The sequence below is a fragment of the Mesoplodon mirus genome (genome assembly GCF_964341445.2).
Source record: "Mesoplodon mirus genome assembly, chromosome: 10".
Classification (NCBI taxonomy): Eukaryota; Metazoa; Chordata; class Mammalia; order Artiodactyla; family Ziphiidae; genus Mesoplodon; species Mesoplodon mirus.
In genome coordinates, this window is record NC_138986.1 from 31,354,480 (window position 1) to 31,378,756 (window position 24,277).

Consider the following 24,277-nt stretch of genomic DNA (forward strand, 5'->3'; position numbering starts at 1 on the left):
AGGTCACTTTCTCTGCGCCCACAAATTTTCTCCTCCCTCCAGGGCTTAGGATTTGGAAAATAAAAGCCAGAATTTCCAAGTTTATCCTGTCCCTTCCTCTCTGGAGGTAGGGGTGGGGGCAGGGAGGAGGGAACTTAGGAACTATTTCAACAAAGAAAATACAGGGAGGGAAAAATACGATAATAGAGGATAAAATAATACCAAAATAGTATCTTGTCACTTTAAGTTTTTTAGAAGAAAAATGGCACTTGACTGCAAGGAACAAAGTATAGAATAAAGGTCTTTGGATGATTTGGGTGAGAGTCCCACTAACTTATCTTCTGGCACCAACACAGAAACCACACAGAAGGGGAAAATACGCAAAATATAGCACAGTGCTTTTAATATCCAAGAAAGTTGAAGCTGAAAAAGCCGTGCTTTCACATAAGAGCAATTGTACAAACCTCTTCTCAGCATGTATCTGGGAGCATTCTGAGAGCATGGAGAAGTGCTTTCTGGTGGTATGAGTTCACAGAGCGCCGACACCATCTCGTTCCTTGTCCCATGTCTAATATGTGCTGGTTGACACCATCAGGGCTCTCATAAGTGGTGTCATCTTCTTTTTAAATCACAGAACAGTTTTCTGTGTCCTCTTTGCTTTTCTATTTCTCCCAAGATGGCAGCTGGAAAAAAAAGAATATTAAAAAATGATGAAAGACCAAGTACATGGAGAATGTAGCGTGGCATTTGTGGGGTTTTGTCTACTTTTATCTAAGTGTAGCTCTTCAAGGAGTCTCATGAGTCTGTCTGTTATCAAGTCATTTATATGAGACATTTTCTCCTGAAAAAAAAAAGAGATAATTGCTATTTCTCTTGCAGTCTGGCAGTCTCTAAAAGCCCAGATTAACTTTCACCTTGAGACAATATTATTTGTACCAAGTCATACATGAAAATATATTCCAGGCCTATAGAATGGGTTCAGAAGTACAGAATGTGGAGATTTAAAAAGCTCCCTGAGCAGCTGAGTGTGCAGGTTGGGACAGGTAGAGGTATGGCAGGTTAAAGGAGCGACAGAGAGATAGTGAGGGTCTGTGTGGGCAGGCTGAGTTTACCATCCCGGAAATGCAGCCTAGGGACCTAAAAGAATATGGAAGAATTGAACATTGCCACTGTCTTAGGCAACAAGTGGCAGATGATACTGGAGGCAGCACCGACCCCGAGAAATGGAAGACCTAGACATTAGTCATGGGTTTGAGGACCCTAGGCAATGGTGAAAGCTAGTGGGCAACCAGACCTCACAAATGTTTGATTTAACCTCGCACAGCCATTCTGGGTAAGTATTTTCCCTGTGTGCTGAAATGAGGGAACTAAATGTCAAAGGGAGTTAAATGAATTGCCTGGTCATATATTTAATGAAGTGATTCAGACCAGATTTCACCCCAACTCCTTTCAAGTCCACTCAAAAGCCTGAACATTTTCTAAATTCACCAAAACTGACAGGGTACAGACCTGAGGTCCTCTCAGGCAGCATCCTGTCCCAGCAGTTCTGGAGCCTGCAGTATTTCTCAAAACATGATCTGTGAATAAGATCCCCACTTCAATAAGAATCACTCTAGCCACTTGTAAAAATTAGTAACTTCTGGGACTCTTCCCCAGATATTCTGATTCAGAAGGTCTGGAGTGGATTTCAAGAATTTTAATTTTTCTTAGAGATCCAGATATAAGATATCCATTGACATTGCTCCATTATCTTGGCCACTGCAATTGAATTATGGTTGGGCATAAGACCTAGGCAGGACCAATTGGTGTCTTCTCTAAGATTATATATATATATATATATATATATATATATATATATATATATATATATATATATATACACACACACACACGCACATATATACACACACACTTGAAGAGAGCAATATTCTTTCTACTGACACTACTAAGCTTTGAGGTTGTGAGCTAGGTTGGCTGGGGTTCCTCTTGCCTACCATGTAGAAGGAGATTCTCTATAGAAGTTTACAAATCAGAAATAAGCTTTCAAGTCCCCTGGATGTAGTGATGTCTAAAGTCTACCTTGGATCTCCTAGTTTTTGAGCCCATGCTCCTTTTTCTCCCCTTCTTAAGCTAGTTTGAGTTGGGTCTCTGTCACTTGCAACAAGGTGGCCTTGCTAGAGTTTACATGAAAGAAACCAGAAGGTTTACATGAGTGCAGTATGAATCACCAATGTAATGGGACTTCTAAATTCACCAAGGTTATCCTTGGGTCTCAGAGCAAAGGGTCTAAGTTACATGTTGTTTTTCTTATACTTCTTAATCCTCACACTATCCTTGGCTGATCCTGTCCACTTCTGTGCCTTCAGTTACAATGATTCAGAAACCAATATCTCCATCTACATCGCTCATCTGTGGTTTTGATCTTCTTTGGTTGTGATTCAAAGTCTGATGAACATTTCCACTTGGGTGTCCCCGGGCCCACAAATCCAACAGGTACAAACATGCATTAATGATCTTTTCCCCCTCAGATATGATCCATCTCGTGTTCCTGTCTCTGTGAAAAGCATAGCCATTCTCCCGGGTCCAAAGCCAGAAGCCTGGGCACTCTACTTAACATCTCCCTTCCCAACACCATCCCTACCCTTCTATTACTACGTCAAGTTGGTTCTGCCATCTAAACTCCAAGCATACATCTAAAAATCCAAATACAGCTTACAGAGCTATTCGTAATTTGACTATTGCTTACCTAGATTGTTCCATTTTTGTCCTCCTCTGATTTTGGACTTTATGTGCTAGCCATTTTAAACTTTTTCAGTACCTTGAAGCACCATCCCATACTCTCTTTTGCCTCTGGGCCTTCCTATAAGTTGACCAAGTTGTCTGGAAGTTTTTTCTGTCACCTCTCTCTCTGGCTGTGAACTCCTATTCATTCTGTAAGACTCAACTGAGATGTCACATTTGGAAAGACTTGCCTCTGACCGTGAGTGTGGCTTAAGTTCCACTATTGTAAGTTCTCATAGTATCCCAATAATTCCTCGTTGTAGCAATATTCAGTATGTTTAGCTTACTTTTCAATTTTTTAAGAGATAGAAAATTTACATAAGTGGAGAGAAATAATATGTCAAGGATGGAAAATTAAATCAATTCTTCTCAAATTAATTTTTAAGCTTAATGCAGTATAATCATCCATGGTTGGATTTTTTAATTGATAAAACTATCCCAAAATTCATCTAGAAGTATAACTCAATGAAAAATAGCTTAAAATTTTCAAAAGAAATAATGGGAAATTGACCTTATCAGTTATCTAGACCTGTTAAAGATATAAATGTTAGAATGTTGCTTAAAATTATTCAGTGGCTTTTTATTTCATTAATAAAATTTCTTAACAAGGGCTTACCTGAGTTGCATTTATATGGTGGGACCTAATTTCTATCCAGACTCCTACCTACAAGGCTGTCTGGGAAGTATAGTGTTAGCTTTCCAAGCTAGGGAGAAAAGGAAGATGAACTAGAAGGAGGGGGGAATGGAGGTTGAGTTCTAATCATCCATATCCACCCCAAGAATTCTGCTCCTGGTTCTGAGTTTGTTCCTGGTCCTTGTCTCAAGACTTGGAATTATTTTATTGACTTTGTGTAGCTATCTTTTTGGGAGGGGGGTCTTCTCCATACACTTCTCCCATTTCCAAACATAAGCTTCATAAGGCCAAGAATTATGTCTGTATTGTTCATTATTATATCCATAGAGATAATGAATAAATACCTGTTTGATTAAAATGTAAATAAAAGAGGCCTCACTGAGCCTTGAACTATTAGACCCACCGCTTAAGGTAGTGATGCATTCTGAAGACTACAGTTTAAGAGAAACAAAAACAAGCTAGACTGAATTACAAGAGGATGGCATTGATGATGAGAAGCTACAGGTACCTTGTCATATAAGGAATGGAAAAGGAAACATTTTAGCTGAAGACAGAAACTCAAGAAAAATGGGAGTGCTGACTTCAATAATTTGAAAGTCTATCACATGGAAAAAGGAGTAGACTGATTTTGTTATTTCAGAGAATAAGACTAGAACCAATGGATGGACGTTATAGGGAATCAGAATTCAATTCAGTATCAGGAAGAATTGCCGCCTAACATATTCACCAGGAGATGGTGAGTGTCTTTCCACGGGAAATGGCCCTACTCAGGGATGTGGTTCCTTTATCACTGGGTCTGGGCGGTGGTGAACTGAATGACTTCTGAAGCCTCTAGGATCTAAAAATAGACATAGATCTTCCAAATTCTTATTGAAATGCCTGATTATGCAAGTTGTTAATGTTTCATTTCTTTAGGACTAAAACAAGTCATTCATAGTCTTAGACCATGACAAAGCCTTCAAAGAATTCCAAGCTACAGCATGACTGAATTGTAGATCTGGAAATACACCAGGCTATTTGTTATCCTTCACCTTCCGGTCATCCTACACCAGAGTAGGTTTAGCATTCCTCACTTCACATGGCTCTTCACACAGTATTAGCAAGGCAATTTCAATTACACTCATTGGCTATTCGCCCCCATACTCTCTTGGTGGGAGGCTGATATTCTCCTCACCTTAAAAGCAAGCAGAGGCACAGACACTTGAAGTATTTTTCACAAGGTCACTGAAAATTAGGTGGAGGCCCAGCAGCTGAGCCTGGTGCTTGATTCCCTGAGTCACACAACCCCTCACTGCTGCTCTGCAGGAGGCCTGGGCTGAGAGTCTCAGGAAAACATGGCAGTGGCTTTAGTTCTGCTTTTCTGCTCATGCTTTTTTTTTTTTTTTTTTTTTGACTATTCAAAGATCATCTGCTGTTTTTATTTATTTATTTATTATTATTTTTTTAACATCTTTATTGGAGTATAATTGCTTTACAATGGTGTGTTAGTTTCTGCTTTATAACAAAGTGAATCAGTTATACATGTACATATGTTCCCATATCTCTTCCCTCTTGCGTCTCCCTCCCTCCCACCCTCCCTATCCCACCCCTCTAGGTGGTCACAAAGCACCGAGCTGATCTCCCTGTGCTATGCGGCTGCTTCCCACTAGCGATCTATTTTACATTTGGTAGTGTATATATGTCCATGCCTCTCTCTCGCTTTGTCACAGCTTACCCTTCCGCCTCCTCATGTCCTCAAGTCCATTCTCTACATATGCGTCTTTATTCCTGTCCTGCACCTAGGTTCTTCATGACCTTTTTTTTTTTTTAAGATTCCATATATATGTGTCAGCATACAGTATTTGTTTTTCTCTTTCTGACTATTTCACTCTGTATGACAGACTCTAGGTCCATCCACCTCACTACAAATAACTCATCAGTTTCATTTCTTTTTATGGATGAGTAATATTCCATTGTGTATATATGTGCCACATCTTCTTTATCCATTCATCTGTCGATGGACACTTAGGTTGCTCCCATGTCCTGGTTATTGTAAATAGAGCTGCAGTGAACATTGTGGTACATGACTCTTTTTGAATTATGGTTTTCTCAGGGTATATGCCCAGTAGTGGGATTGCTGAGTCATATGGTAATTCTATTTGTAGTTTTTTAAGGAACCTCCATACTGTTCTCCATAGTGGCTGTATCAATTTGCTCATGCTTTTGAATGGGTAAAGCAATAATTGTGCTTTTCCAAAACAAATTAATTTTTTCAGAAATAAACTCAGGAGCATAATTCTTTGACAGGATGCTTATTTTGCAATACAATCCTGGATTCTGATTACTCTGTCTTGATCTAGAAGATTCCAGAGACATATACCTTGGCTAGTAAGTGTTTTAATAAGTACTGCATACACGTGGTATTTTAGTGGAGAAGTGATCTTGTTCATTCCTCCCAAGTACTGCTTTAACCATGAGGAACTGGATAGGGAATGTTTAACAGAAGGGTGCTTATCTGAAGGGACACTCATTTTGTAGCTATATGTGTCCTTCCATCTGCCAATTCGTGAATTATTCAACCAACATGAAACAGCACTGTTTGAGGGTGGGTTCTTTTTTCAAATGGTGGAATTTAAATAAGCTCTATTCCCCGAAATAACTAAAAAAAAAACTAAAAAAAAAAAAAAAACCCTACATCAGCACCTCCAACACAGGCAAAGTTGGCCAAGGGCTGTATTTATCATCACCAGCTCTGCAGGATTTTTAAATTTTTCCAAGGAAACTGAAGGAAGTGGTTTTCAGAGAAAAAGGACATTTAAAAAAAATCCATTCAATTCTTAAATGTATTATCCAACAGTCATATCTTGATTTTGAAGTAATTCTCCTTGGAGGAAGATAAATAGTAGATTTGCTGCTTGTGGATGTTTAACTCTTTCTGACGAAGTGAATGAGTCTAGAGAGAGTCCTGCATGGAGAGAGGATCAGGAAAGGAAAAGCTAGTACCGGACCTCTCCCTGCCTATAGGAAGCATTGCATGAGAGCAACCACAACTGCGCCAGTAGGACTTGCCTCTCAGCTCGAAAATTATTTTTAAATGTTTTGGGGCTGAGTGTGTGTGTTACACAAAGGTGAAAACCTTTCTGAAATGACCCCAGTTTTAAAAATCAGAATGGTGTATGTCTTTAGAGCTACACGAAATGCAATCCAAACAGTATCTTCTACTACCCTTTTCAAAGACTCAGTGACAATTTCATAACATGCAACTGCTCTGAGTGTGGAAAACACCTTATAAGATTAAGAACATCAGAGTTCAGTCACAAGTACCCACATGTTGAAGGGCAATTTATTAAGATATTAATGTTGTGGGGCTTTTTGTTTTCTTTGTTACTTTTTTTTTAAACATCTTTATTGGAGTATAATTGCTTTACAATGGTGTGTTAGTTTCTGTTTTATAACAAAGTGAATCAGCTATTTTGCTTGCTTTCTATTTTACTTGTTTGCCTGTGGAAGAATGAGAAAGAATGAGGCGTATTTGTCCTTCCCCCACAATCCCAGCCTTGGTGATGAGCAAGGATTGAAGTCCAGAAGATCTGTGGCTTTCTTTACTCCCAGCTCAGAATTAAAAGATTCTGAAAATTTCTGCCTTATTGGGGTGGTGGGTGAGGAATGGAGGTCTGTGTGTTTGGGAATGGATGTGCAGGGTAGCCTGAGCTGAAAGAGATTGCTGTGACCAGGAAAGCAGATGGGGGCCTGAGGGAGGGACAGGAATCCTCTCCACCTGGGCAGGTGGCACTGGACAGTGGGAAGACAGAGAGAGAACAGCTATCACGATATTCCAGGGGGACTGCAGGACCCCTGGGGAGGCAACGCCTGTCTGGTGCAACTAGACAGCCTAGACTCTGGGAAGGGAACCTCAATACTTGGCAAAGATCTCTCTGCCCCTGAGTTGATAAACCAATGGAACCAACTGTTCTCTGTGTGCTGCCACCACAATCAGCAGTGACCATGAAGACCAAAGACCAGAGGGCCCTTCACATTAGACCTGGCCTGAATAAGACTCCTTGGACCTTTGAATAACCCTGGTGAAACTGGGGGAAGAGAATCCAATAATGAATGAGTCTGAATTTCCCACTATTATAGCAAGATGGAGATTTGGAAAATATTATATTTTATTTAAAAGATGAAAGAAAATGACACATTTTGCAACCTGAAATTGAAGTATTTGGTGGTATATATGTGTGTGTGTGTATATTTACATATTTTTTTTCTTCCAAAATATCAGGAAATCGCAAACCAAAAGTCAATTCTACTAATATCTCAATAGTTTGGAACTGTGAAGATATTTAACCACCGTAACAATGTTATACACAGAAAGTAGATCACCAGACTGACCTTCAAAGATTTAATTTAAAATTAAAATCATTTAATTTAAAATGTTATGTATTTCAAATAGAAAATATTATTACAATATGGTAATTAAATAAAAGAGGGAAAAGTTGGGGGAAATTTTTGTTTATTCTTGATAGCGAATGCTGGCACTTAAGGAAAAACAGATTGTTGGGAGTTAGGTTCTGTTCTGTCTAATTTGTTCAAGAAAGTAGGAACAACTTTCAGGTTAGATGGTTTGCGCCCCTAGTCACCAGATGGTGACATTGACCCAACACTTCTTGTTTGCTCCTTCAGAAAGATCTTGGAAACATCATCTGTGGGTAGTATGGCGGACCACTGGTCCCAGGGGAGAGGCAACCATCACCCAGTACACTGCATAAGGCAAGGCTGACATGCACTCCTCTCAGGCACTTTGTACGACCCTTTTTGCTCCATGAGCTGGGATGCCACATACTGTTTGACCGTCAGAGTTTGCACACAGTGCTGCACTTTCATTTTGCCAAGCTTTCAGGAAAACATTATACAAAGACGGTGTGGGCAGCCATTCTGCTGTGTGATTTGAGACACATTAGGCAAGACCCCTGCCCAAAAAATCTACCCTCACCAACCCCACAGAGTATAAGATACAGGTATTAATGTCTTCAGATCAGGGCCCCTAATAAAATGCACATATATTCTGGGAAGGTAATCCATTTTCTAAGAATGTGAATGAATGCCTTACTTTCACACAGAACGGAAATAAGAAAATATGCATTTGTTAGATGATTAAATATTGACAATGGATATATTATAGGAAACTTTTCCTTCTCAGAGTTAAAAATAGAACAAAACTACAAATTCCATTTCATGCATACATCTTTTCCCATCTAAACAATACTAAAATGGTGAGGACAACCCATAGTAGTACCAGCCACTGAGAGGCACCTTCCTCATCTAGAGACACAGGTAGACTTCAAGTGTTCCGGCACAGGGCCGAGCCTGCTGCTGCATCCTGGGGATCACCAGTGGGTCCTTCTGCTCTCCGTCCCTGGTGATGGGGCGTGCCACACCTGAGGAGCAAAGATGGAGCCCTGTTGGGAGGCTGGGGGTGGAGAAAAGAGGAGATAAGGGGAAAATTCATATTTTTATAAATAAAAAATTCATATGAGACAATTACTCCAGCTTTACCCAGTATCCAATTATTCTCACAACAGGATTCCTGTCTTCTTAAGTTATCTTATATCTTAAACCATGTTAAATAATTATGCAGCTTTTATATGAACTAACATATTCACTGGCCAATTTGAGATTGTATAAATAAGCCCTTATCTTGAACTACTACACGTGCATTCACTTGCCTCAAATTTTGAAATAATTTTCCTAAAGCCTCTTTGGAGCTTCAAACAAATGATTAGCCTTTCACTTCATTATTCTAAGTCTCACCAAAGAACTGAGACAGAAACCCAGATAGCAACTAGGAGGGCAGTAGTAGGAGGAGAGTGAATTCTGTGCGCTTAAGGAAGGCAGATAACAGAGGCCAGAGTTTATGTTAATCTCCTAGGACAGTCATAACAAAGTACAGCAAACTGGGTGGCTGAAAACAACAGACATTTATTTTCTCACCATTACGGAGGTTAGAAGTATGAAATCAGGTGCTGGCAGGGCCTGATTTCCCTGTAGGGAAGGATCCTTCCTTGCCTCTTCCTAGCTTATGGTAGTTGCCAGCAATCCTTGGTTTTCCTCAGCTTATCGATGCATCACTTCAATCCTCCATCTTTGCATGGCTGTCTTTCCTCTGTACCTGTCTGTCTCTGTGTCTAAATTTCCCCCATTTATACAGACACTAGTCAGATTGAATTAGGGTTCCCTGATAATCTCATTTTAACTTGATTACCTCTGTAAAGCCCTGTTTCCAAATAAGATGATAGTCTGATACTGGGGGTTAGGACTTGTGATATATCTTTGGTGCAGTGGTAGGGGGACCACAATTCAACCCATAACATGGGTGTCAATGAGTACAAAACAAAAATCTGAACTGCAAACAAAAATTATCAAGGACCAACCACACTACTTCAACAAACACTAAGGGAAGAAAATGAAAGCAGAAAATTTCTGAATAAATATGGATGGCAAGGTTAAAACATGAAATACTTTTCTGAAAAGCTGCCAGTTGATTAATACAGTATAGAATATGGAAAGGGTTCTGCTAAAAAGAAATAGGCTAACAAAAGGAAAGAAAGAGTAGGGGCAAAGGCAAAATTTGCATGCTTCACACCTTTGCATGGGGCTGATTTGGGGTGATTATTTAGTAAGTATAGTGAAAAGTCAGTTTAAGTTATCCTCAGTTGATTAAATACCAAATTATACTTGTGCTATGTGCTTTAGATTGACACTTTATATTTCCTTTTGAAAGTAGGTTTTTGAAATACTGCTGTCTAAGTGGAAGCCATAGACTTAGCAAGTTTAACTACGAATCTGAAATACCAAACTCAAATTTTAGCTTTATTATCTGTAGTGGACCCCTAAAAAGATATGTCCATGTCTTAACTCCCCCCCGGAACCTATGAATGTTACCTTACTGGAAAAAGAGTCTTTGCAGGTGTAATTAAATTTAGGATTTTGAGATGAGGTCATCAGCCTGGTTTACCCAGGTGTCTCCTAAATCCAGACATGTGTCCTTAGAGGAGAGAGACACACACAGAGGAGAAAATGATGTGAAGATGGAGGCAAAGATTGGAGTCAAAGAATGCCAACAGCCACCAGAAACTGGAAGAAGTGAAATAGGGATTTCTTCCCCAGCCCCCTTGAGCCCCAGAAGGAGTGTGGCCCTGCTGACAACTTGATTTTGAACTTCTTGCCTCCAAAACTGTGAGGGAATAAATTTCTGTTGTTTACACAGAAATTTCTGTTGTTTACACACAAATTACCACAGAGCCACCTACTTTGTGGTAATTTGCTGTGGCAGCCATAGGAAACTAATACAGAGTCATTTCCTAATGCAGTTTTGGAGAAAGCCAGAGGCTCCATTTTTGCAGTGTCCATTCTAAAGGTCCCTGTTTGGGTTATAAGATTTTCTCACAATTTAGCTTCTAAGTCACACTCTCAGACTTCTGTGCATATGAGATACTTTATGCAAACAAAAGTGAAAACAAATAGGATAACACTTATTAATTCAAGAAATATTTATGGGACACCTACTAAGTGTTTGAGGTGTTGTGAACAGCCATGGATGAAGCCTCTGCCCTCATGAAGATTACTCTCAAGGAAAGGACCCAGAAAATAAGCAAATAAATAAAAATGAATACATCAGACAGGGACAGGTGCATTGCAATACAGCAGGATGAGGGAGTACAGTGACTCAGGTGGAGGGCTGGGAGCTATTTTAAGTAAGATGGTCAGTGAAGTTCTCTTTGAAGAAATGGCTTTAGAGCAGAGAACAGAAAGAAGTTAAGATTGAGCCATGCGCAGATGTGGAGAAAGGCATTTCCAGATAGAGAGAAAAGCAGGTGATGAGGCTGAGGCAGATATGAGTTGCCTTGGATGAGTAACACCAAGAAAGCCAGGCTGGAGTGGCCCGAGCCACGGAGGGGATCAAGGTGACAATGATATGAACTCTTAAGCACAGTAAGGGCTTTGGGTCCATTCTCAGTGTGGTGGGCAAGGAATCAGCTCTGTCCCTCCAGCAGGAGACTCGTTTGCAGATAACTGCTCCTTGCTGCCCAGCAGCTTACCTCCTCCCAGCTGAGGAGACAGAGGTTAGTTACCACTCCTGGTTCCAAGACTGTGTGTCTGCTTCACCCGGCCCAGACGTGATGGCCCTGGATCTCATGCCTTCCAAGGGCCTGATTTCTTTCCAGCAGGGATTTGAAGAAGCCTGACTGTTAAGTGAAACTTCCTTTCTACCTACTTATTGGAGGGTTATTTAGCAGCTGGAAGCCAGAACAAAAATGATGAGTCAGGCTTTGAATCCATTTTCTCAGAATCTAAAATGCCCCCAAATGAATGGATTATGGAATTCAGGAGAGAATAAGAGATAAAGCAAGTTGTTTCTGGAACAGGAAGCTATGATGTTTTTCACAAGTTTGGCACCATTGCTTCTAGAAACCTAGGCTTGGAAAAGGCTACAAAGGGTAGTCCTGATTACTGATCTCAGGGAAGGTAGCTCAAACCCCTCCTGACAGGACAGCTTCACCCAAGATGAAAGATCTCAGAGGAAACCATTTTCCATCATAACCAGTTAAGCAACTTATGTCTACAAAAAGGAAACTTGTATTAGCACATTTATCCAGCATTCAATAAATATTCAATAAGGACTTGCACATTCAGACACAAATCAGTGAATTAGATAAGTTTTTGTGGCCATTCCTACTGTGCAAAAAATTACTAGAGAGGAGAGAATTATGTTTGTCTCATTTGGCTTGAAGCACCAAGACAACAGATGCCATGGTACAAAGTAAGGTATGAAACTACTGTACAAGATTTGAGGAAGGAATTTTAAAAGGTAGAGTGTTCTGAATACAGAGGTTGGAGGTTGGAGACGCCAGGAAGATGGAAAGAGAATCTGGGGGTCTGGTGGTTAATGGGCTGTATAGCCCATCCCTAAAGAAGGATGCTTGCTTCTCCCTACCTCAAGCCTCTGGAACCTGGAGAGTTTGATGAGTGTTCCCTGAACACTGAGTGCCACAAGGACTGGTGTCCAACCACTATCTGATGGCTGTAAAAGGCAGAGGTGGGATGGCCATCTGCTCAGATATTAGAGCAAAGAGAGGCCCATGCACCAGAGATTACCTGTGTTAACAGAGATGGTCAGGGAAATGGTTACACACACACTCGTGTGTGTCCTTGCATGTGGGCCAGAGAGCCTGTCCAAAGTGACCCTAACAGAAGAATGGACTACTGTATGCCCAGAGGCTGAAGAAGAAACTCCAGGTGAGCAGCCAGAGGAGATACAATCTCCAACACAGGGAATGCAGCCAAGACTCCCCCAGTGATGGGGCACATGGTCTTAGGAGAGAAACAACTTCTAAGAGCTCCCGAGCCCAGGGAAAGTCCATGTGGTTGAGTCAGGCTTTTCCTTTCCTTTTCTCCCTCTCCTCCACACAGCTCTGATCCTGGCGGGGTCAGTCATGGAGGTAGCAAGAAGGGGTGAGGTAGAGGGTCAGCTGGGGAAGAGTGGAAGAGACCCTCTCACACTGTCCACAGCCAGCCTGGAGCAGGCCTGATCCGGGGAAGGAGAGAAGCTGAACCTTGAATGGAGTTCAAGCATCGTGTGTTCCTATTACTGAATTGAGGTTGTTTTTATTACCTAAATGTGATCAAAGAAGTCTGTGATTTTTCTTTAAGGTAAGTAGGGCTTACCCTAAATTTCTGTCAGACAGAGGAAGATGCAAAGCCATAGGGATGTTAAACATCGCTAATTATTAGAGAAATGCAAATCAAAACTGCAATGAGATATCACTTCACACTGATCGGAATGGTCATCACCAAAAAATCCACAAACAATAAACACTGGAGAGGGTGTGGAGAAAAGGGAACACTCTTGCATTGTTGGTGGGAATGTAAATTGGTACAGCCACTATGGAGAACAGTATGGAGGTTCCTTAAAAAACTACAAATAGAACTACCATATGACCCAGCAATCCCACTACTGGGCATATACCCTGAGAAAACCATAACTCAAAAAGAGTCATGTACCAAATTGTTCATTGCAGCTCTATTCACAATAGTCCAGAGATGGAAGCAACCTAAGTGTCCATCACTGGATGAATGGATAAAGAAGATGTGGCACATATATACAATGGAATATTACTCAGCCATAAAAAGAAACGAAACTGAGCTATTTGTAATGAGGTGGATAGACCTAGAGTCTGTCATACAGAGTGAAGTAAGTCAGAAAGAGAAAGACAAATACTGTGTGCTAACACATATATATGGAATTTAAGAAAAAAAAATGTCATGAAGAACCTAGGGGTAAGACAGGAATGAAGACACAGACCTACTAGAGAATGGACTTGAGGATATGGGGAGGGGGAAGGGTAAGCTGTGACAAAGCAAGAGAGAGAGTCATGGACATATATACACTACCAAACGTAAGGTAGATAGCTAGTGGGAAGCAGCCGCATAGCACAGGGAGATCAGCTTAGTGCTGTGTGACCACCTGGAGGGGTGGGATAGGGAGGGTGAGAGGGAGGGAGACGCAAGAGGGAAGAGATATGGGAACATATGTATATGTATAACTGATTCACTTTGTTATAAAGCAGAAACTAACACACCATTGTAAAGCAATTATACTCCAATAAAGATGTAAAAACAAACAAACAAAAATAATAATAAAATTTTTAAATATTATTAAAAATTTTTAATTAAAAAAGTAATTAAAAAAGAGAAAGAAAGAAGAGAGCAACCAAACCAAAAAACAAACCCACCAATGATAGCAAGCACTAAAAACTATACTAAAAAAATAAGAAACAAAAAAAAAACAGACAGAACCATAGGACAAATGGTAAAAGCAAAGCTATACAGACAAAATCACACAAAGAAGCATACACATACACACTCACAAAAAGTGAAAAAGGAAAAAAATATATATATATATAAAAAAAGGAAGAGAGCCACCAAATCAATAAACAAATCTACCAATGATAACAAACTGCAAATACTAAACTAAGATAAACATAAAACCAGAAACAAATTAGATGCAGAAAGCAAACCCCAAATCTACAGTTGCTCCCAAAGTCCACTGCCTCTATTTTGGGATGATTCGTTGTCTATTCAGGTATTCCAGAGATGAAGGGTACATGAAGTTGATTGTAGAGATTTAATTCGCTGCTCCTGAAGCTGCTGGGAGAGATTTCCCTTTCTCTTATTTGTTCGCACAGCTCCTGGGGTTCAGCTTTGGATTTGGCCCCGTCTCTGCGTGTAGGTCACCTGAGGGCATCTGTTGTTCTCCCAGACAGGACGAGGTTAAAATAGCAGCTGATTAGGGGGCTCTCGCTCACTCAGGCCGGGGTGACCCTGCAGCGGCAGAGGCCAGCGTGATGTTGCCACAGCCTGAGGCACACCGTCTGTTCTCCCGGGGAAGGTGTCCCTGGATCACAGGATCCTGGCAGTGGCAGGCTGCAGAGGCTCCCAGAAGGGGAGGTGTGGATAGTGACCTGTGCTTGCACACAGGTTTCTTGTTGGCTGCAACAGCAGCCTTAGCATCTCATGCCCGTCTCTGGAGTCCGTGCTGGTAGCCGCAGCTCATGCCCATCTCTGGAGCTCATTTAGGCGGTGCTCTGAATCCCCTCTCCTAGCTCACCCTAAAACAATGGTCTCTTGCCTCTTAGGCAGCTCCAGACTTTTTCTCGGACTCCCTCCCGGCTAGCTGTGGCGCACTAGCCCCGTTCAGGCTGTGTTCACGCAGCCAGCCCCAGTCCTCTCCCTGCGCTCCGACCGAAGCCCGAGCCTCCACTCGCAGCCCCGCCCGCCCCGGCAGGTGAGCAGACAAGCCTCTCGGGCTGGTGGGTGCTGGTCGGCACCGGTCCTCTGTGCGGGAATCTCTCTGCTTTGCCCTCCACACCCCTGTTGCTGTGCTCTCCTCCATGGGTCCGAAGCTTCCTCCCCATCCATTCCCCGTCTCTGCCAGTGAAGAGCCTTCCTAGAGTGTGGAAACTTTTCCTCCTTCACCGCTCCCTCTCAGGTGCTTTAAACCAAGCATTAGGAATGGCCTTGAATTGATCAAGTTCAAAGCAAAAAGTACTACCACATTCAAAACTAATGAAGTACAGAGAAAGTGCCTCACTGATATTTCTCCTGTGCTTTGCTCTTTCCTTTTTGTGCTTTTTTTCTCTGCCAGCCAACTTTCTTTTAATTATTTGTTCCCACCAAAGTGACAGAATTGGGTTATTCCAAATTTTATGCAGCTGATAAAGCAACTCTTGAGCAAGCCAGAGAAGGAAAAGCCTTTGAATCCTAGGTGCTTTCAAGAGAACAAAACATTCAGGACTGCACTTAGCTAGAGAGTGTGCCTCTTTCAGGGAGCAGAAAAATTAGGGCGTTTATTTATAGCTCTTTGAAAGGAGCAGTGTCCATTTTTGACAAAAAATTTCTCTTTCCAATTTGACATAGTTTTCTTTTAGACAAGTACTCTTTCCTAAATTAATATTGATTGCCCATTAAGGCACATGTGTGAACTCAAATGTCAAATGATATGACAAAATTATTTAATATAGCAGTAAATTAGAAGGATAATCTATTTTATTTAATTCAGCATACTTTTACTGAGTCCTAATAATATTCGTCACTTTTCTAGAAGGTTTTAAAGGATGCAAACATAATAAAACAATTCTTCATCTCAAAGGGCTTATAGTCTTATAACATGAGACGTAATTGAAATAACATGTAGAAACAAAAGATTACAGTACAGAGTGGAAACAGATTATTTATGTTTGGTAACAGAAATCAAGGATTTAGGAAGTAGAATTTGAGCTGGATCTTAAAGGGTGGGTAGGATTTCACCAAACACATCTTCAGAGTCAATTTCTTTTCTTTTTTTCTATTCTTTTTCAAATTCTTTTCCCATGTAGGTTATTACAGAATATTGATCAGAGTTCCCTGTGCTATACAGTAAGTCCTTGTAGGTTGGTTATCTATTCAGAGTCACTTTTCCATGAAGCAGTCCCTAATGCTTCCCTGATGTACAACTGACCTGCCTCCCCGACACACACACACACTTCCTTTGTCTTCCTTTTTCTTCCTTTATGCTCTCCTCTTCGCTGAACATGTTATTTATCCCTAGGACCTATAGTTTGTCTCATCTAACTATATTGTAAGCTTCTTAAGGGGTCTCCAGAGTCTGACGTAGGCTAGGACTATTCCAGCCCAGAATAAACATTTATAAACATCTGTTTAATTAATTCATTAGCTAATTAATTAGTTAATGCAGAGGTTTAAAGGAAAGGAGAGTAAAGATTCTAGTTTCATAGTTTTTATTACAGGTTGGGATCCCCAGAAAGTAGATTCTGAGTGCACATAAAATTCTCCTGGGAAGCTTTTGTAAAAAACATTTTATTATGAAAAAATTCAAACCTTTACAAAGCAAACCGAATAGTAGAATGGACCCCCTTGTACTCATCACCCAATTTCAACAATTATGAAGGCATTACTGACTTTGTTTCATCTAAACCTTCACAGAATCCAACCCTCTCCTCCATATTATGTTAGTATTTTGAAGAATACTGAGTTTTTAAAAAAAATACTGATGCCTAAAGATTCTAATTTAAATGGTTTGGAGTGGGGGTTAGGCTCTTCAGAGGACTTTAATGTGTACCAAGGATTGGGAATCTCTAGTCTCGAACAGCATGAGCACATGTAGTTAACAGCGCTAGAGTTAAAAAATTTCAGGGTGAACTTAAGGATTAGTGAATTTCCCTATCTGGCCAGATGATATTTCATGTCTGAAATAATAGGAAAAGTGGAAGGAAAAAAAGGCCAGGCAAACGGGAAAGGTAGAAGAGCAGTCTCACCTGTTGTACAGAGTTTGGATTTTACTCTGAAGTTCATCATCATCACCATCACCACCATCATCATCATCTTGACTGAGCTGTGGTCTTTATTATTAATTTCACAGACAGGAAAGCTGGATACTGAGCAGTTAAATAACTTAGCTAAGCATGCATAAGCTAAGTATAAGCTAAGTATATATAAGTGCATACATGCCGTTGGGTAAGAAACAAAGGCTCTAGAAAGACCCAGCAACCAAAAGGAAAGTAGCGACTACTATACAGACAATCCCACATTCTGGGGAAAAAAAAGTCATTTCTTTTCAGTTCTTATTTTACCTCTTTTACTTGTCATGTTTTATTTAGTGGTAACATTTTGTTTGCTTTCCCATTCAGAGTTCTTGGACAAATTTTTTTTGGATTCTTTATACCTTTTGATTTATATCATATTTTAATATGCATTATCACATATTGATTCAATATTTGTTTGGAAAATGTAATGTCAACAAATTGGTGAATTAGAGTCACTTATAGATTGATGATATCAAAAGTTCAATCTTTAAAAAAGATTTAGTCATAATTGATTTCAAACTCATTGTGGGGATAGAATGGAAAAATTTGCACAACACTTAATATTGCTAAATCAAGATATTTTTGAGATTCTGTTAATTCCAAAATAGCCAAAAAGGAGAATCTTTCCTTCCCATTTATTTCTATATGTAACCTCACTTCAAAAACTGCTACAAAAATACTGCAAAGTGCATTCCTCAAAAGTAGTTTTGCATTTTTTAGTTTTCCTTTTAGAATATGAATCAATAAATATTTATTGAGCATGTATCATGTAAAAATTTTAATTAAGTTTTCAGTGAAGTACGTCTACAAATTAGAAAAAAAAAAGGATTGCATGGGAGCAGGGGTGGCTTCACTGGGAAGTTAACAAAGCTTGCACTACAGCATCCCTCACTTCATGAACCATTTCCAAGGTCCTGGGGGAGGTCTTGGCAATGTATTTAATTAGTCATATGCTTGGTAACATTAAGCTACTTTAATTGCTTCAGATTAAACTGTCTCTTTCCACTCTGACCACCATTCTGTTTTGAAATCCTCCAATAGTACTATTAAGATGTCAATTACAAGTTCAGGGATTAGGACTTGATATCTTTGAGTGGCCATTATTCAACCTACTACACCATCCATGATGTTTTTTCCTTATCTGAATAAAACTTTTTGAAAATCAGCATTCATTAGTTGAGGTGTCAGTAAGACTTGAAATGGCTGAAAAAGGAAATGAATCTAAAATATGTGAGGCATGGACATGTCAGCCCTGTTGAGAGACACTGTGTACCTGTGAGGTAGAGGTGCATCCTGTCCCTACTAGGTGACTGACTCCTTCAGGGGCTCAGACTTGTCTCTGCCTTCTGTCCTCCATTTAGTGGTCCTAGAAACATTTTGCCTGATACAATGGTTCAAGTTCTTCCCAAGAAGTAACTGTCTCTAATTCCTATGACACACATTCTTATAACACCTGTTAAGAAAATGAGGATTCCAAGTCATGCATTGTTCCTTTTAGTTATAATTGTAGGATTTCATTATCATCATCAAATATAAAACAGTGTATGTATATGTTAATTATTTGTATGTTTGTGACAGAGTATTTGTTTCTAAGGCTCTTGTTCAGTGTTCACTGAATGAGGGGTGCGATTTACAAAACTTTTCAGCAGCCAAAAGGTATACTGTGTATTTATAATGGGTTGAAAAATCATACTGACAGATAGCTAATATAATATGTTTGTCTATTCTAGAAAAAGTTTAGGAATTGCCTGTGTTTATACAAAGTTATTACAGTTTAAAGTCACAAAATCACCTCACAAGTGTCCTGTGTCTGTGTACAGTCATTATTGATTATTTACTTTCTGTAGTTCATGAGAAAATGTTTAAAACTCAGCCAATTTCCTATGGCACAGGATTTTATTAAATCATCTCCACCAAGAGATAGAGATGCTAAGGGTAATTTTGATATTAGCCTAAGAAAGAATAACTTAGATATAAACAATTTAGATGCAAATATATTATAAAACAGTCTTTCAGGGCTTTACAGTTCAACATAACTTATTTGAAAGCAATAAATAAATATTTGTGCAACATTTCCCAAAGTGTGTTTCTTGAAGGTTAATTTTATGGTTGGCAATAAGTAGAATGTGGAAACAGAGTTCTGTGGTCAAGGACGAGTGGAAAACACTAAATTAAACAACTTTCTTAGTGAGGGCTTCATCTGAGACTTGAATATAAAAATATATGTTTTGAGTCTCCAAGAAGGTAACAGATGAGAACTCGGTATTTCCCAAAATTATATAAAAATGAACCCCTCACTGAACTAGTGTTCCACAGAACACACTGGGAAATGCTGGCATTTTTACCAGTCAGCTAATCAAGATTCCGCCACTGAAGTTTCCTGAGCTTGCTGCCCTGCGTTCTGTTAGCAAGTAGGAGGTGAAAAAAGACCTCTAAGATCATCCTCTAAGATTCAGACAGCAGCTCCCATCTCACAGATGATGGACTGGGGCTTTTATCCAAGTGTATTCAGCTCATAAATGGAGGATCCATTCCACACACATAGGTCTGACTTTGAAACTCTTACGTATCCTATATTCTGCTGCTTTTTGAAACGGTAAAAATGGTACCATTATTATTTACTGTCCTGAAAGATTTCTGGGAGCTTTTAGGGAGAGTTTAAAGTGAGTTTTTCAACCTGGGGACTAAAGAATGGAACTTTTGCCATTTTAACAGCCTTGGATTGCTTTACCAGAGAGCAGTTTTTCTCAGATACTTAAAGATTTTCCCCTTTTATTAGCAATTAGAAATAGATTGCTTAAATCAATCTCATTTTCTTTCTTTCCCTTTCTCTAAGTTACATTAGTTTTGGCCCTAAATTTCAATTGCTCAAAGTGACCAAACCAAACGCTACTGCACGAATGGCAGAGGGTGGGGGGGGAGAGGATATTTGAACAAAGAAAACCTGTTTCTAGCAAGAACAGTGAGGAAAATAAAGCTACAATGTCATACCTACAATTTTCTAAGGAGCTGAGAAAATCGAAATGCAATAATTAATATTAACTAGCCGAGTGGGTATTAATTTCATAGGCTACAAACTGAAGTGCTTAAGAAATGTGACTCTGTAATTCTCTGTAATTGGACTGAACTCTCTTCTTGGCTTCCATTTCTATTAGATGGTGGAAAACTTAACCTGGTCACTTCTGCATCAGTCAGTTTCAGTAATTTCATAGCAACGTGGTGGTTCCCCTATCCCTTCTTTTATAACAAATGGACAGAACCTTGTCAATATCAACTTTTAAAAAAGCTCCACGCCGACCAAAATCTGACATATATCAGGTTGCATTCGGCTTCCCAGGGAGCAGTTTGCCACCCTGGTCATCATTTTTGAGGTTTTGAAGCCGAGACTCACAGGTCCCCCCGCAGTCACACACACAGACACGCAAAAGCCACAACTCCAACTGAGATGCGTCGGACTCCAGATCCAAGCTCCTTTCTGCTACACTTTGCAATGCTTATCAACTAGCTCTCTTCTAGCCTACCATCGCCTGTTAAAATGTGCCTGACTGTGCCACATTCTTTCCCTAGATTCCCTTCCATTGTCATAGACTTAACTGATTGTGTTCTTTGTTTCTAATAAAATATTTGAATCCACAAGAAACAAGCTTATTTTGAGCCCCTCCGTGTACAAACTTCTATAGGAATTAGTATGTGATATGGGTCTTGCCCTTAAATAAAACAGTACATGTAAAAAAGTTTTTTCAAGTTGTAAAGCAACAAAAATTACGTGTCTTCACTGAGTCATAGCTATATTTTTCAAGGAATAAATAGTCTATTCCAGAATGTGTCAGGATTAAATTCTGGGCAGCCAGTTTCTTCCAGCCCTGCCTCTCATTCCACAGTCAAGGAAAGGCCATCACACCCTGTCTCACCATCCCATCCCTTACTCCTTGCTGTCCCCTTGTTGGGTTTCTTCCATTCCCTTGCATTAATCTTGCTGGATTCTTTGATCTGATGAAACCCTTCCCTCCCTTTTTTGGAGGACGAGGAGGATGGGGAGAAGGGTGACATTTTCACTCACTTCACTTCCCTGCCTTAAGTGAACTCTCATCACCACCATCCATCAATCTTTTTACTAGACCCAGGTCATTTATCTTGTCCATCCACTTTAGTAACGTTTTAAGATCTTTGCCACTTTCTTTTTTTTTTTTTAACGTCTTTATTGGAGTATAATTGCTTTACAATGGTGTGTTAGTTTCTGCTGTATAACAAAGTGAATCAGCTATAGGTATACATATATCCCCATATCCCCTCTTTCTTGTGTCTTCCTCCCACCCTCCCTATCCCACCTCTCTAGGTGGTCACAAAGCACCAAGGTGATCTCCCTGTGCAATGTGGTTGCTTCCCACTAGCTATCTATTTTACATTTGGTAGTGTATATATGTCCATGCCACTCTCTCACTTCGTCCCAGCTTACCCTTCCCCCTCCCCGTGTCCTCAAGTCCATTCTCTATGTCTGCATCTTTATTCCTGTCCTGACCCTAGGTTCTTCAGAACCAATTTTTTTTTTTAGATTCCATATATATGTGTTAGCATACAGTGTTTGTTTTTCTCTTTCTGACTTACTTCACTCTGTATGACAGACTCTTAAGTCCATCCACCTCACTACAAAAAACTCAGTTTCATTTCTTTTTATGGCTGAGTAATATTCCATTGTATATATGTGCCACATCTTCCTCATCCATTCATCTGTCTATGGACACTTAGGTTGCTTCCATGTCCTGGCTATTGTAGATAGTACTGCAATGAACATTGTGGTACATGACTCTTTTTGAATTATGGTTTTCTAGAGGTATATGCCCAGTAGTGGGATTGCTGGGTCATATGGTAGTTCTATTTTTAGTTTTCTAAGGAACCTCCATACGGTTCTCCATAGTGGCTCTATCAATTTACATTCCCATCAACAGTGCAAGAGGGTTCCCTTTTCTCCACACCCTCTCCAGCATTTATTGTTTGTAGATTTTTTGATGATGGCCATTCTGACCAGTGTGAGGTGATACCTCATTGCAGTTTTGATTTGCATTTCTCTAATGATTAGTGACGTTGAGCATCCTTTCAGGTGTTTGTTGGCAATCTGTATCTCTTCTTTGGAGAAATGTCTATTTAGGTCTTCTGCCCATTTTTGGATTGGATTGTTTGTTTTTTTTTTTTGATATTGAGCTGGATGAGCTGCTTGTAAATTTTGGAGATTAATCCTTTGTCAGTTGCTTCATTTGAAAATATTTTCTGCCATTCTGAGGGTTGTCTTTTCATTTTGTTTATAGTTTCCTTCGCTGTGCAAAGGCTTTTAAGTTTCATTAAGTCCCATTTGTTTATTTTTGTTTTATTTCCATTTCTCTAGATGGTGGTCATACAGTGTTCTGCCTATGTTTTCATCTAAGAGTTTTATAGTGTCTGGCCTTACATTTAGTTCTTTAATCCATTTTGAGTTTATTTTTGTGTATGGTGTTAAGGAGTGTTCTAATTTCATTCTTTTACATGTAGCTGTCCAGTTTTCCCAGCACTACTTATTGAAGAGACTGTCTTTTCTCCATTGTATATTCTTGCCTCCTTTATCAAAAATAAGGTGACCATATGTGCATGGTTTTATCTCTGGGCTTTCTATCCTGTTCCACTGATCTATAATTCTGTTTTTTTGTTCCAGTATCATACTGTCTTGATTACTGTAGCTCTGTAGTATAATCTGAAGTCAGGGAGCCTGATTCCTCCATCTCCGTTTTTCTTTCTCAAGATTGCTTTGGCTATTCGGAGTCTTTTGTGTTTTCATAGAAATTGTGCAGTCTTTTGTTCTAGTCTGTGAAAAATGCCATAGGTAGTTTGATAGGGATTGCATTGAAGCTGTAGATTGCTTTGGGTAGTATAGTCATTTTCACAACGTTGATTCTTCCAATCCAAGAACATGACATATCTCTCCATCTGTTTGTATCATCTTTAATTTCTTTCATAAGTGTCTTATAGTTTTCTGCATACAGGTCTTTTGTCTTCTTGGGTAGGTTTATTCCTAGGTATTTTATGCTTTTTGTTGCAATGGTAAATAAGCATGTTTCCTTAATTTCTCTTTCAGATTTTTCATCATTAGTGCATAGGAATGCAAGAGATTTCTGTGCATTAATTTTGTATCCTGTTACTTTACCAAATTCATTGATTAGTTCTAGTAGTTTTCTGGTAGTATCTTTAGGATTCTCTATGTATAGTATCATGTCATCTGCAAACAGTGGCAGCTTTACTTCTTCTTTTCCAATTTAGATTCCTTTTATTTCTTTTTATTCTCTGACTGCTGTGGCTAAAACTTCCAAAACTATGTTGAATAATAGCGGTGAGAGTGGGCAACATTGTCTTGTTCCTGATCTTAGTGGAAATGTACAACCTAATTTTTGATCTTTCCTACTAAGAACAGATATTGCACAATTCAATTACATTTTAAGTTATCTCAATGGCACAGTGTGGAAATGAACACACAGTGATAAACTTCTGTTTGGTGATGAACATCTTTTTTCCTCAATGAGCATGAAAAACAAAACACCTCTCTCCCTTCTGAATTGTAATATGCTGCTCCTTTTGGAAATGCTGATCTCTTTTAGTAGAGCAGCTTCATTACTAGAACCACAAGTTTCACAAGGTCACCACAACCCAAGGACAGATTCAAAGCATAATTCACAGGAGGGCAGCCTGTCTCATCCCTGCGAGTTTGGGGGAGTGGAGATTATACAGACACCAGAGTTTGTAAAACACACACACAGTTTTAATATTCAGAAGAAGTGAATAAAATCAGTAAAATATTTTTGTATCATGTATTCTGAATAAGTATCCTGAGATATTCCATACTGTAACATTCTTGAGGAAGAAAAACAGCACTAAGAAGATGAATTGCCTTATCCTAGTATATTCCTCATTTTTTATTATCTTCATAGAAATGATTGTTATTGGCCTACACAAAAAGTCT